Source organism: Melospiza melodia, chromosome 6 (assembly GCF_035770615.1).
Source record: "Melospiza melodia melodia isolate bMelMel2 chromosome 6, bMelMel2.pri, whole genome shotgun sequence".
Classification (NCBI taxonomy): domain Eukaryota; kingdom Metazoa; phylum Chordata; class Aves; order Passeriformes; family Passerellidae; genus Melospiza; species Melospiza melodia.
The window spans coordinates 31515521-31528597 of NC_086199.1; the positions used below are offsets into that span (position 1 = coordinate 31515521).

The following is a 13077-nucleotide window of genomic DNA, read 5'->3' on the forward strand; positions in this document are numbered from 1 at the left end:
AGTATAAAGGCTACATGCTATTAGTTATCTTCTTAGTTACACCAAATAAAACAATGGGCATACACACATTGACACATTAAAATGTAGAATAGTGAGTAGAGCATAACTCCTTGTAAGGAAAAAATTAACACAGGCTTTGAAATTAAGTATTAAAAGTCAGTTATTGGGAAAAAAAACAGTAATAGTAACAAGAGCAATAACAGAAAGGGCGCTTTGTTATTATTAGGCCAATGTCATATTCTGTACCAAAACTTCCATGGATTTAAAAGATTATTTGATACAATGCACAGCACTGTTTACTGGTATTTTGAAGCTGATTTCTACTAGTAGATATATTTATGACCAAGAAAACATTTTAACTTCCTTGCCTTCAGAATCTTATTCTACCTTTTTTATAATCTTCCATCAGAAAACAAAGAAAGAAATGAACTCCCTGGTCTATAAACAGAGGCATTTTAAGAAACTATCAGGAGAATTCTGTCAAGGAAAGAAACTGGTAAAGGACTTTCAAATGTTATTACAACACTCATCCTCAACTTTTCTGTTCACTTTGCAATCTGTTTATAAAATTGTATCTATTGCAAACCTTACTATAGGGAATGAAATATTGTAAAATAAAGTCACACTCAGGCAAAGCATACAAGTTAAGTAGAAATCCCATTAGTCCAAGAAAACTTAAAATTCTAACTACAGAACATACAACATGGAGCAATGAAAGCAACCTTCAGCATCATTGCTAACTTTCTCTATGCAGCTTTCCAATGCATAGTAGCAGAGGCTGTGGGATTCAGGCTGTGAGGAATACTGTTTCAAGGGAAAAACATCTATGTAGAAAAAGCTAACAACTGGAAAAAACTGGAAGTTGTTAAATAGGCTGCTGAAAAGCAAACCTGCTCTGCTGATGGATTTTCTTTCCGTTTAACAATGACAAAAAATATCACAGTGGTCTTCAAAGTCTAATGCCAACACATCCATTCATTATGCTGTTCAAAATGTGCTCCTAAAAACCCAGAACCCCATTCCAACAGCTCCTTTTCTCTAGCAGGACACATAATTCCCTTCTCAGCATGACAGATGGCCTTCCTCCTTTCTCTGATACTTAAGTAAGCCAGAATTGAAATGCCTTACTTTCCCAGCTCTCCCTAATTCCTGATTGTTACTAGGTGACAACCAGTTTCTGAGCACACTATGACACACGTTCTGAGCTATATAGCTAATTAACACATCATATCAGCAAAAGCATCGTAAAGGTAGTAAAAATGTGAACAGACCAAGGCTTAACATCACAAGCTTGAAGACAATGAAATGAAATTACCATAATATTTGTTTACGGAGCACAACTCTGATAGAGACAAATAGAGATAAACACCATCATTTTCTTCTCTTGCCTAAAATCTCAAGTTTCTCTGAGGTTCTTTCAAATTTTCATTAGACTTAAAGATATTGTCATTAGAAAGAGAAAGCTTATAATATCTTAATGAAGACAAAATATTACAGCTCCTTCCAGCAGCTTTAACATAAATAAAAATATTCCATAAAGAACTTTCTAACTCTAAGTCTACATTGTGTTTATTGGATTGTGGCAAAACCAACAAAAAAAACCCCAAACCAAACACCACACATAAAAATACCAACCAAATTTAGAGTATTTAATTATTTGTATAATAGTTTGAACGATACTGCTTATTGTTAGCAATAGTAGTTTAAAATACTGCTCTTCACAACTTCACAAGTACTGAATTACACCAGCAAAGAGAGCATTAAGGAATATAAAACAGAGTCTATGCCAGACAGGAAGCTGCTTTATTAAATTTCAGATCTCATCCAACGGCACAAGGGAAGTATTAAAGCATATTAGAGTCCTGCCAACAAATTCAGATGAAACAGAAATAACCCAAAACATAGGGTGGAAAGTCATTAAGTCAATCCACAGTGCAGACCTTTGTACACCAAAACTAATATCTAACCATAAATACAATCTTTGGCTGTGTCATTCTGTTCAATCTAATCCAACACCGTGAACCAGGAAATCGAGGACAGAGTACATAAATCTGAAACCCAGATCTCTGAATACATCATCCTTGTGATCCAAAGATGAGGAAATCTTCAAATTTCTTCAAAACTTCTTGAAACTAAAAACTACAATTTAACCAAAAGATAATTTACATGAGGCATATGAAGTTAATTAAAATCAGGTTTAAAAGTTTCTGGCTGGAGTGCATAATATGATGATGCCCACTAGGAGCAAATACATTCTCAGTAGCCAGAGTGCTCCATACTTCTTCTGGTACTTCATAGATCACTGTCTCATTTGACATAGCTGCAAACATGCATATTATCTTCTTAGTGTACAGAAGATGGATAAAAACAGTGATGGTACTTTGGGATTTAGAACTAATATTCACCTTTTTCAAAGAAAAATGTATATAATGTTTGGCTAGTCAAATATAAAATAATAGATGTATTATTTGCACCAACAGGTCTCAAAACTGTGTTCCCAAAAGGAGTCTGACATGAAAGTTCTCATACCTCTGTAGCCTACTCTGTTTAGCAAAGCAATATCTATCTTTTTCTGGCACAACTGCATCAGCAAGTTAAAAAAAAAAAAGGAAGTTGTCACACAACATGTCTTCATGAAACTGTTTTTGGAGTCAACCATACCACAAAATTGTCCAAAATCTGTTTGTCAAAGATGACTAATTTGCAAGAATTAGTTTCCAAATGGGATTTCCATCACAAACTCACCCATCTGACTGTTTAAGAGGTTGCTAATAAAAAAGTCTGCAATGGATATTACAAATATGAAAAGCCTTTAATGTAGGAAGTCCAGTAAGTAGCAAACCAGCAGACATTAAAGCAGAGAATGAGCAAAGGCAATCTGTACGCCTATCTTAAAGGAATAACAAAGTAACAGACTGTTTGAAACAGACTATTTCAAGAAGTACAGCATTTAAACAAACAAACAAATTTCTTCTGCACTTCAGTCAGGCTTTTACACTCTCCACCTTGCTCTTAGACATTTGGCATGGAAAGAACCAAAAGAGCAGATGAGTCAATCTTCTTGCTTCTAGGTTGGTTTATTTTTTTGACTAGAACAGAGTTTTCTGACTGCTTAAGAGGCAAACTGAAAGGTAAGTACCACTAAAAACATTCCTTATACTGTCACCATATGTAGAAGCCCAAACTTATAATTCAAAGTGATGCAAAAGATCCTTATGAACAAGCAAAAAAACATTACCCCAAACACTTTGATGGTAAGAAAACCTGTAATTAGCTCAGCTGGTTAGAGCATGGTGCTAATAATGACAAAGTTGTGAGTTCCATCCCTGTATGTGCCATTCACTTAAGAGTTAGACTCAATGATCGTTGTGGGTCTCTTATAGTTCAGAAAAGTCTGTGAAAAGAGTATTTTGCCAAATCTGGAGATTAAAATAAATATTACAATTATTTTGTCTATTTTAAAATAATTGCAAGGTTTATTCCTCAACAGCAATCACATGGTATACTGTGCTTTACTAATTTTACATCAATATATATACCTCATTCAGATAAATAACTCTACCCTACAACATCCCTACATCCCTAACACCTTCCCCATATCCTTTGGACCTAAGATGAGCACTTATGAAGTCTTATAATTTAAAATACAAAACTACTTGATATGTGTACAGAGGATAGTGGCTAACATTCAGATGAACTCATATAGTTATGTAAAAAGTAATTAGAGGCAAGAGGAAAATATCTTTTGCCTCAGGTCACAGATGTCTTAATGAAAAGCTGCACTTATTAATTGTCAGCTGATTTGCAAGCAACAAAGAAAGAAAGAAAGAAACAAAAAGCCATACTAGACCAGAAAAGCTACTACAGACAAACTATTCACATGACCTAAAACATAACTTTTACATATTCCAGCACAAAAATATTATTGATAAATAAATATACTGATAAAATATATTATCAGAAAAAGTAAGATAAAAAAATTTACATTTACAGTGAACAAAAAGACACAAACTTGCAATAACATATTTGTACATGTCAGACTTGGGTCATAAACTGCGCACATGACTTTTTCCAGTTTTAACCCAGATAGATAATACCCCTTACAATAAAACACTTTTTCTCAGTACTTGATCAATGGGTAAGTCTTACAGGATGCACAGGAACTTGTTTCCACTTCTGGCAGCAACTATAGGATATTGCTACAGGAAAATAACATGAATTAAATAAGTATTTTCTAAATAAAAGGATCATCTTGTTAATCTTTGTCCAAAAGCTTTAATCTTGCTTGTTCAAGTAGCCAACTCTTCAGCAAGAGCTGCATCTTGTTCTGTATCGTATTAATAGAATCTTTAATTTCCTCAAACCAAGAAAGAACATATTTATTTATTCAATTATTGAATGCCCATGCTTGTTAGTTTCATGGTGATATTTAAATGAGGCATTTAGCCTCTTAGATCAGAGGTCTTTCACCAAACATCACTTTCAGAGACTTATCTGGCCATATATCCTGAACTTTAAGCCCAGTATTCAGGGAAAGCAAAGTAAAAAAAAAGGCTACACTGCAGCAAATGGTTGAGCTATTTCATCAGCAAGAGAAGAAAATACAGCTGCAAAAAGTTTGGACTAACCACAAAATGAGGTGCAAATCATAAGGATGCTTCAGTAGTGAAAACAAGAGAGAAATTGAATTTAAAGAATAATAACAGCAATTAAAACCTCTCCCATAACAACATTTTATACCTATAGAAGGACTCCTTCACAAAATACAGCAGGTTTTGCATACATCTTTGTATAGTTAAAGGTCAAAGACTGTCCCACATTAAGTTTCTAAGAATCAAAAACAATTTTCTAAAAGAATGTATTTGACAAGTTACAAACCTATTTTTAATTATGCATATTTTTCAAAAAATTATGCAGTGGTTGAGAATAAACTCAATCATATTTTTAACTTTTCTCCCTTGAAAAATTTTAGTGGTCTTGAAATTACTTTAGCCTTAAGGAATGTTTGGCTGTTTCAAAAATTCTAACAATAAGTCAAGTTTTTAATACCTTGGCTGTATGAGATAAAATGGGATGTAATGACTTGGGATGATAATATTAACACTTCAAAGCAGAAAGTATTAGATCAGAGAACTATGGTTGCCTTTGTTTTCCTCATTCCAACTTTTTGCTAGTAGCATGTCATACAAAGCTAAATGGTTTCAAAATATGACCACAACAAACAAAAATTATAAACCAAATTGCTAGGAGAGATAATAGATTTTCAAAAGGCTTGGTAAAGAAGTAGGCACTGGGTTTTAGATATACATTTAGTTTGCTTTATCAGTCCCAAGTGCATATCATTAACATTTTTAAAAGTCTTGATAATGGTTAGCTGCTTATATGTCAATGTAAATTTCTTGGTCTGCTCCCTATCATGGAAGATTGAACACAGAATTTTTATTAAATTCAGCAAGTCTGTCAACAGCAAATGTATTTTTACCAATAAAAATATTTTAAAATAATGATAAAACCCAAATTAGTTTAAGATTAAACAGCTTACATAAATCCCTCATAGAAGTTTGAACTTATCAACAATATAACCCTCATTGGGAAAAGAAGTTTGAACTTATCAACAATACAACCCTCATTGGGAAAAGAAGCAGTAAGATTAAAACATGAAGAAGACAGTACTTCAATATAATAAGCTTAAAATACCACATCAAGAGAATGAGTAAGAAAAATCTCAACTTAAATCTTGATATAAGAAATGCCTATTTTACATCAAGATTTCAGTAGTGACATTTATATTAATCTATAAGACTTGATGACTCTTTAAATGGGGGACATTAGCAATTGGATATAAAGAATTTAAACATCTGTTTTAGTTTTCTAAGGGCCTAACTCAACAAAATGTGTATGGTCTTGCAGAGATAATCAGCTCTCAACTATAGCCCCACAAAACTGGATTTAAAGCCAAGCTGAAGGTCCAAAGTAATGACTGGAGGTTCAATCATCCATGGAAAGAAATGGTAGTACCTGCCTGGCTAGGAGACAGTGACTTGGATAAGAGCTCATGCATCACATTTTGTGTGCTTTCTTTCCAGCTTCTGAGCCAGAAGTGCTGAGATATACATATTGTATATTTAGCTATAGATACTGTATCTCTACAGGAAAGAAAAATGACAAATACTAATCAGGAAAGTTGCAATGAAATTGCATAAGACTAAATGATCATGGCAAAAAGAGCCCTTCCCTTGGGTTTCTTGTTACAGGCAGATCAAGGCTCCATAGGCTCCACTGTCTCAGAGGAGGTTTGAACTACTCTGAGCACTAGACATTAAACCAGATTTTTTCAAAAATCAAGAACGAGCTTGGGATTTGTCATTAAAATATTATTGCAGTTTTTGCACTACTGTCTCTAAATATGGGGAAATAAACATTAATGGTCATAACCAGCAACTATAGCAGTGACATGACTATTAACTAAAAAATCAGGGGTTGTCATCAAGGAATAATGTATAAATATAATGTATAATACATTATATTTAATAATTTATACATTATTTATACATAATAATGTATAAAACATGCTGAAACATTAGAAACAATTGACACTTGGTTAAGGTTCAGATTCCATTGAGTTATATCTATTTGTTTACTCCATGATGGCCAGTTTCCTGCATTTTGGTATTCCTCCTGATGCCTAAACCCTAATGGAATATCCATTCAGATTGTATATCTTTTTAAGTCATATGAGATCCAAGCTAAAAGAGGAAGTAATTTTATGCAAAATAGCTAAAGAAAAATTAAAGGTGAGAGATTTAGATTTCAGGAAGATTGCGTGGAGACAGGGACGCAAACTAATTTTTGGAAACAGCATCATAAAGGCACATTGAAAAGTTGGATGTTTTTAACAATAAAACTCATTCAGTACTATAGGAGCAAAAAGCCATTCAACCCTTGAGCCTTAATGAAGACCTCTGTGATTGTTCTTGCTTTTTTTTTTTCTCTACTCTTGACTACTGTCTGGAAAGTATTATTTGGATTTAATTGCAAAGGCTGCTTTGACTTTTGGCTCAATTTCCAAACGTTTTATATGTGCAAGTTAAAGCAGAATCAAAACCTCAGAAAGGATGACGTTGTTAAGTGATAGTGTGAAGGCCCTAGGCCTTTTCCTAGGTAAACATAAAACAAGGACAACAAAAAAAAAAAATACCCCAAACCCAAAACCCCCAATGAAAGATCAAAACCACAAAACCCTCAATGTCCACCCCCTGCCAAGTAGCTCTTCATATACCAGGCAGAACTGTTTCTTCACCACCTTTTTATATCCTGACAAATGTTAGTATAAAGCTGAGTTCATTACCTTGGCATTTATTTTGAAACCCAGCCATTTCCCATTTTTCCACTTCATATTTGCCTACATCTTTCACTTTACAGACAGAAAAATCTGAAAACAGAAATTGAAAGGAAAAACTTCAATTTCCCGGAAAAACCTGTCTTGTGAAAAAAAATCTCTATAGAGATAATAATCTTTTAGCTATGCCTCTATTTCAATCTTACCTTCACATGATGCAAAATATTAGAGAAACATTGTCCTTTTGTTTACAACGTGATTAAGTCACCCATGCCCATATAGCTCTACCCCCTACACATACATCCATTAAAAAACCACAGAGGAAAATGCATGTCCATGCCACTTGACTTTCAGTGAGATAGGTTCAGCTCAATGGAAAACTTATTTCTATTGCTCACAACATGTTTGATTTCACACCAAACTCCAACTTTCTGTCTTCAGAACAGTCTTTCAAATTAAGTTGATGTTATGCGCTGACAGTTTTTTTATAGTAACATAAAAAGCAGTTCTTTCTTTCACTCTCCATTTAACCCAACGTTGCTAAACTGCTTCTGCTGAAACTTACCAAAACAAGCCCATTCCACCTGCAAGCACAGTCCAAGCTACCCAAAAGGTGAAAGTGTCACAGCATTACATGGAATTGGTTTACCTAAACTTCACAGGAATACTACTGATATACTTGTAGAACTATCTTTAAATGCGCACATATTAGTTTAGTGATAACGCCTGCAAGATATTTCTACAAGTAAAATGATCATTAAAGCCATCCTGAATGATTCAAAGGATGGGTGTAAAAATTAACTAAAATCAGGAACTTATTCAAAATTCCTTCCTCTGTAATTTCTCAGCAATTTTTAAAATTGGCTGATTTTCTGTGAGGCTACAAGAAAAGAACTCATTATGATTCCTGCTACACACTTGAGAAAACAAGTATCACAAGACAAGAAGACTGTGGGACAGCCGGAAGGACTAAATATACACAGTTCCCAGACCAACTCTGTCTGTAGTATCATGATGTGATTTAATATTGCAGCTGAGGAAAGGAGACCGTGCAAAGCTGCAAGAGAAGCGTTTCTCCAGAACGTCAGTATCTGTCTTTTTCCTACGCATAAAAGACATTAGCAGATGTCAGCATACAAATGCATTCCAGCTCAGTTCATCAGTAACAGTTCATCAGCCTCATCTGCAATGGTGACCCCTATAAGGTTCACAGCCCAGAGTAACAGATTGTCTGACGCTGTAAATATTTGTCACGTGTTTCCCACTCATCTGCCCTCCCGAGCGCCCGAAGGTATTTGCACACATCAAACGCTACAGAATTATAAGAATCTGCGTTCCCCGCTTCACTGTGCCTATCCCGCACACCAGGCTAGAAGAAATCGAGGATAGTTTAAGAGTCATTTCGGGCGGGGGGAAGTAATCCAGATAAATTTATTTTAATAGCGCTGTCAGGAAAGGGGGAGGGAGGAAATCTACGGACTTTCTTCGGACCGCAAGAGAAACTAAGAGATCACAGCTCTCGTGATCCCCCCGGAGCTATTTATAAATAAGCAGCCAGAGAGAGGACGAGATGCTAATGACAACCAAACAGATCCCTTCCCTGCAGTCCTGAGTTAGTGGTTTTATTTTGTAATCCACTCGATTGCGGCAGAGCCACTGCGGGGAACCGAGCAGATGGGCAGACCGGGGGGCAAGCGAACGAAAGAACATTACCTTGCGAGAGGCAGCGCGCCGGGCGGCGGGGCTCCTGCAGCTGTTCGGGGTGCCGGGAAGGACGCGGGATGCCGGGCGGCCGCGGGGCTGCCCCGCGCTATTCCGGCCGCCCCCGCCTCCTCCTCCTCCCCCGGGGCAGCCGCCGCCTCCCGGGGCGCTCCCGTTGCGGGGCGCGCGCCGCACCGCTCCCTCCCGCGGGGCGGGACTGACGGCCCGGCTGGCCAATGGGCGGGCCGCGCGGACGGCCACTGACCAATGGGCGGGCTGCGCGGCTGGCGCGCGCCGGCTCCGCGCGCGGTCCGGCGGCGGCCGCGGGTCCGTCCGTGGCGCGCGGGGCTGCGCCGCTCCCGGGGCCGGGACTGGCGGCCCTGGCGGTGACAGAAACAGAGGCGGCAGAGCGGGCGGCTGGGGAAGTAACGCATCACGGCGGCGGCCGGCTTGTCTGCGTCGTTAACTGCCGTTGCATAATCCGTCAAATCTGTTCTCCTCCTGGATGAGCATCGCTGCCAATCATGTCGCTACCGCTCGCCACAGTAATTGCAATACAGCCCTCAGGCGAACCAGGCGTAACTCCAGACTGCAACAGTAGAGGACAAGAAATTCTCTCCTCTACTCCTAACACTGCTAGAAGAGGAAAATCAGAATACAAGCTGCTGTCCTAAACTACCTCATGAAATACCTTCTTATTTCAAGGGACATAATTTTAGGTGGAGTAAGGACCTAGTTCATTGGTCTGAATCTCACTTTTCCATAAGTAATCTTCCTGCTGCTCTTCCCTGGAAGTTCTCCATTCTTCAGAATGAAGAAAAAGGCTTTTGGAATAACTGATTTAGGTAAAAATAATAGCGAAAATTCAGCAGTAACAGAGTTAGGGTTAAAATATTTCTACTAACAGACACAACTAGGAGAAAGAAATTCTCTTGTAATTTCCATAGGCATTTAAGACCCTTGCCCGTGTAGTCAAATATTGCAACAAAATACCTTTTCTCACTGTGACTTGTAGCCTCCTGAAAATGTCACATTTCATTCTGCTTCATGAATTAGTTTATTAAATTCTTAATTTTTTCATTGTGCAGATCTTTCATAAATAATTATGATCTTACTGAACTTAAACAGAAAACATCCACCTCTATTTGAAACACTAGAGATTATCAGATTCTTATTACTTTAGACCACTCACATCTTCCTTTCCTTTTGAAAACTTATTAAAATGAGTTTTCCTACTTTTTGCCTGATGTTTTTTGACAGTCAGCTGGTCACCTATACATGTACTAGCTCATAGTCTGCATATTAAGACACATCTGCAGACTAGGGAATGGAAAAAACCCTGGCTGAAAGTAAGTCTCGCTCTTCTGATGTCTAGTACTTTGAAACAAAGATTAACAATTACTTTCTTACTAACTTCATTTTGCAAACACTGATTTGTGTGGAAACACAAGTTCACAGAAAGCAACCAACATGAAACGATTATGTCAGTCTGGGCTGCAATGTAGGGCACGGTGAGAGCAAAACCTAATCTCTGAGAGGTTTCCACTTCATCTGCACTCATCTGCGTAATCAGCTTTTCATCTTGTCGTAGGATAAATGCAACCTGCCTTCTGCTTCATTTACCCCATATAGAGCCCTGCTATGGATTGCTATGAAGCAACCGGTAAGGGCTCGTGTAGAAACATATTCGGAAAGGAGCTCAAAACCATTCCATTTTTAAAGGAAATTAAAGCTTGGAAGTCTCCTATTTGCGAAGTTAATACACTAATTAGAGCTGAAAGCTATTCACTACATCCAGTAAGCAAAGTGACCCTGCTTTAGAAGAAACAACCCTTACTTTCAGCTACCATTGCATTTCTTAATCTGTGATTTTGTGTAGGGTAATAAACAATAGCTGTTGTTTAAACTTTTCAGGAGCTTTTACAAACTGCTAAATTCCAGTGAATAACCCAAGTTTTTGAGTGGAACTAGTGTCATTATCACTTGTTTTAGTCTCAGTTCGTCTGAGTGTGGAAGGCTCATACAAATAAAGACCTTCAGGGAGAAAAGCAAAGAGTAACAGCCTCCTGTTCAGGCTGCCCCTTTATTTGGAAAGGTTGGAAAATCACCAGAAGTCATAGCTAATAATGAATGAAACACTTTACCAACAGTGTTCTCAGAAGTCATGTCTGATGGGCTTTGATGTCTGACAACCTAACTCTAAACTAAATTCTAAGGACTAACAATGAAGATACAGGCTGGCTAACTAGTTATTTATAATTCTTTGTGCTCTTCTCTCAAAGGATGAATATTTTTCTGTATTACTGTCAGAAACATGTTCATGTAGATGTATGGTAATCTAAACGTGAAAATGTATGGGTAATCTACAGGTACATGAGGAAAACATGAACTGCCTAATGCAAAAAGGGGAGTAGGAAATAAATCACAGTTTGCTGCCAAAGCAATTGTTACCAGTACATTTGCACCTGAAGATCTAAAAAGCAAAGAGCTATCACGCATAAGACAACTTTATTTTCTGTTTTTTTCCCCCTACCTGCATCAAATTCTCATCCCTGAACAAGTATTTCAGGTTTTTAATATGTATATACTCTTGTCTTAAAATTGTACATCAGAGCTGACACTTCCACATAGCAGGGATATAAGATTTAATGTTTTCATCTTAAAATTAATGCTTTGAATTCCCAATAAATGCAGCTCCATAATGCAGCGATTCTTTGTCTACTTAAATTTACATGGCTGCTTTTGCACCAAAAAGATATAAATCTATTCCTGAAGTTGTTTAGAAACATGAATTGAATGTATTCATGTCATAGGGAATACACCCAGAACTCTTTATTCTTGCTTTCCTCCTCCTGTACCCTCTCAAATCTCTGTATTTTTGTATTTTCATCGTCCCATATTTTTCGACCCAAAACATCCCATGCCTTGGAACAGCAGCATGAGTTGTCATTCCAGGAATACCAGATACTAACTACTACTTCAGATTCTGATCCCCTCTGTCCCAGCTGCCAGTTTTATTCTCATATCTAAAACTCAAAAGATATTTTGCTCAATAATAATGAGAACAAATTGTGAAATTTTATAGAATACTTAACAGGACTAACTACAATTCTAGTATTATTGTCTGATGTAATGGATAGACAAAGAAAAAAAACAAACACAAAACCATCCATCCAGTTAAGTGTAAGACACCATCTGCTTTCTTAAAAATTATTAAAATAAATAGAATTGGAATTATAGGACCTTGATTAATTTGTATCTTCTTATATGAAAAAAAGCAATAACACTGCTTATACGAACAACATAAATGCAAATATGTTGAAATGCTTGTTTCAAATCAATTGGATGGAGGGGTTTTGAGCAGTGTTTTGGGGGTTATTTTTGCCTCTGCAACATATACTGCATTGTGTTAATTTGGTTTATTCATAAATTTTTCACCTAAAACTGTCTAATACAGAAATATTATAGTTTACATTAGTAATCCATTACATACATCAATATCAAACATTTTATCCTAATGAGAAATACAGATTTGCCTGCTTCAAATTATACCAAATCAAGTAACTTTGGCCAAAATGGCTTTTTCTCTGATTAACAAAATGGAACTTCAAAAGACAGCAGAAGAGAATCTTTGCAATTTTTAAAATCCTGGATGCATGGCTTTGAAGTGCTGCCAACTCTTGTTATTAAATGACCTGATTTTGGACAGGGAGGAAGCCAGTCTTACAACAAATACAAGTATGTGTATGCAAAATTCTGAGAGTAGGGTGAAAAATTACTTTTTTTATAGGAAAAGAGCATAATCAGGATTGGTACAGAAAGCAGACAGAATGTTTCAGAAAACAATGTGGAAGACCTCTTTGGAAATGAGTATGTATGTGTTTAAGTGGCTAAAACACTAAAGGTGAAGTGGTAGGATCAATTTCATCAGTACATTGAAATTGAGGTATTATCTGCCAGGCTTAAGTATAAGAAGAAAATTAAGGGAACTGGTGACAATTAAAATTTCAAAATAAAATTATACTAAGAAAAAGCTA

The 13077-nt window shown here is 36.7% G+C and overlaps 1 protein-coding gene across 4 annotated transcripts in view; it reads right to left on the minus strand.

Moving 5' to 3' along the window:
- FMN1 (formin 1) overlaps positions 1–9140 on the minus strand; it is a 172817-nt gene extending 163677 nt beyond the window's left edge. For all 4 annotated transcript variants that reach the window (XM_063160502.1, XM_063160501.1, XM_063160498.1 and 1 more), the window contains exon 1: positions 9053–9140. The gene's annotated coding sequence lies outside the window, so the exon portion shown is untranslated. The remainder of the gene's footprint in view (positions 1–9052) is intronic.
- Positions 9141–13077: the final 3937 nt, after the last annotated feature.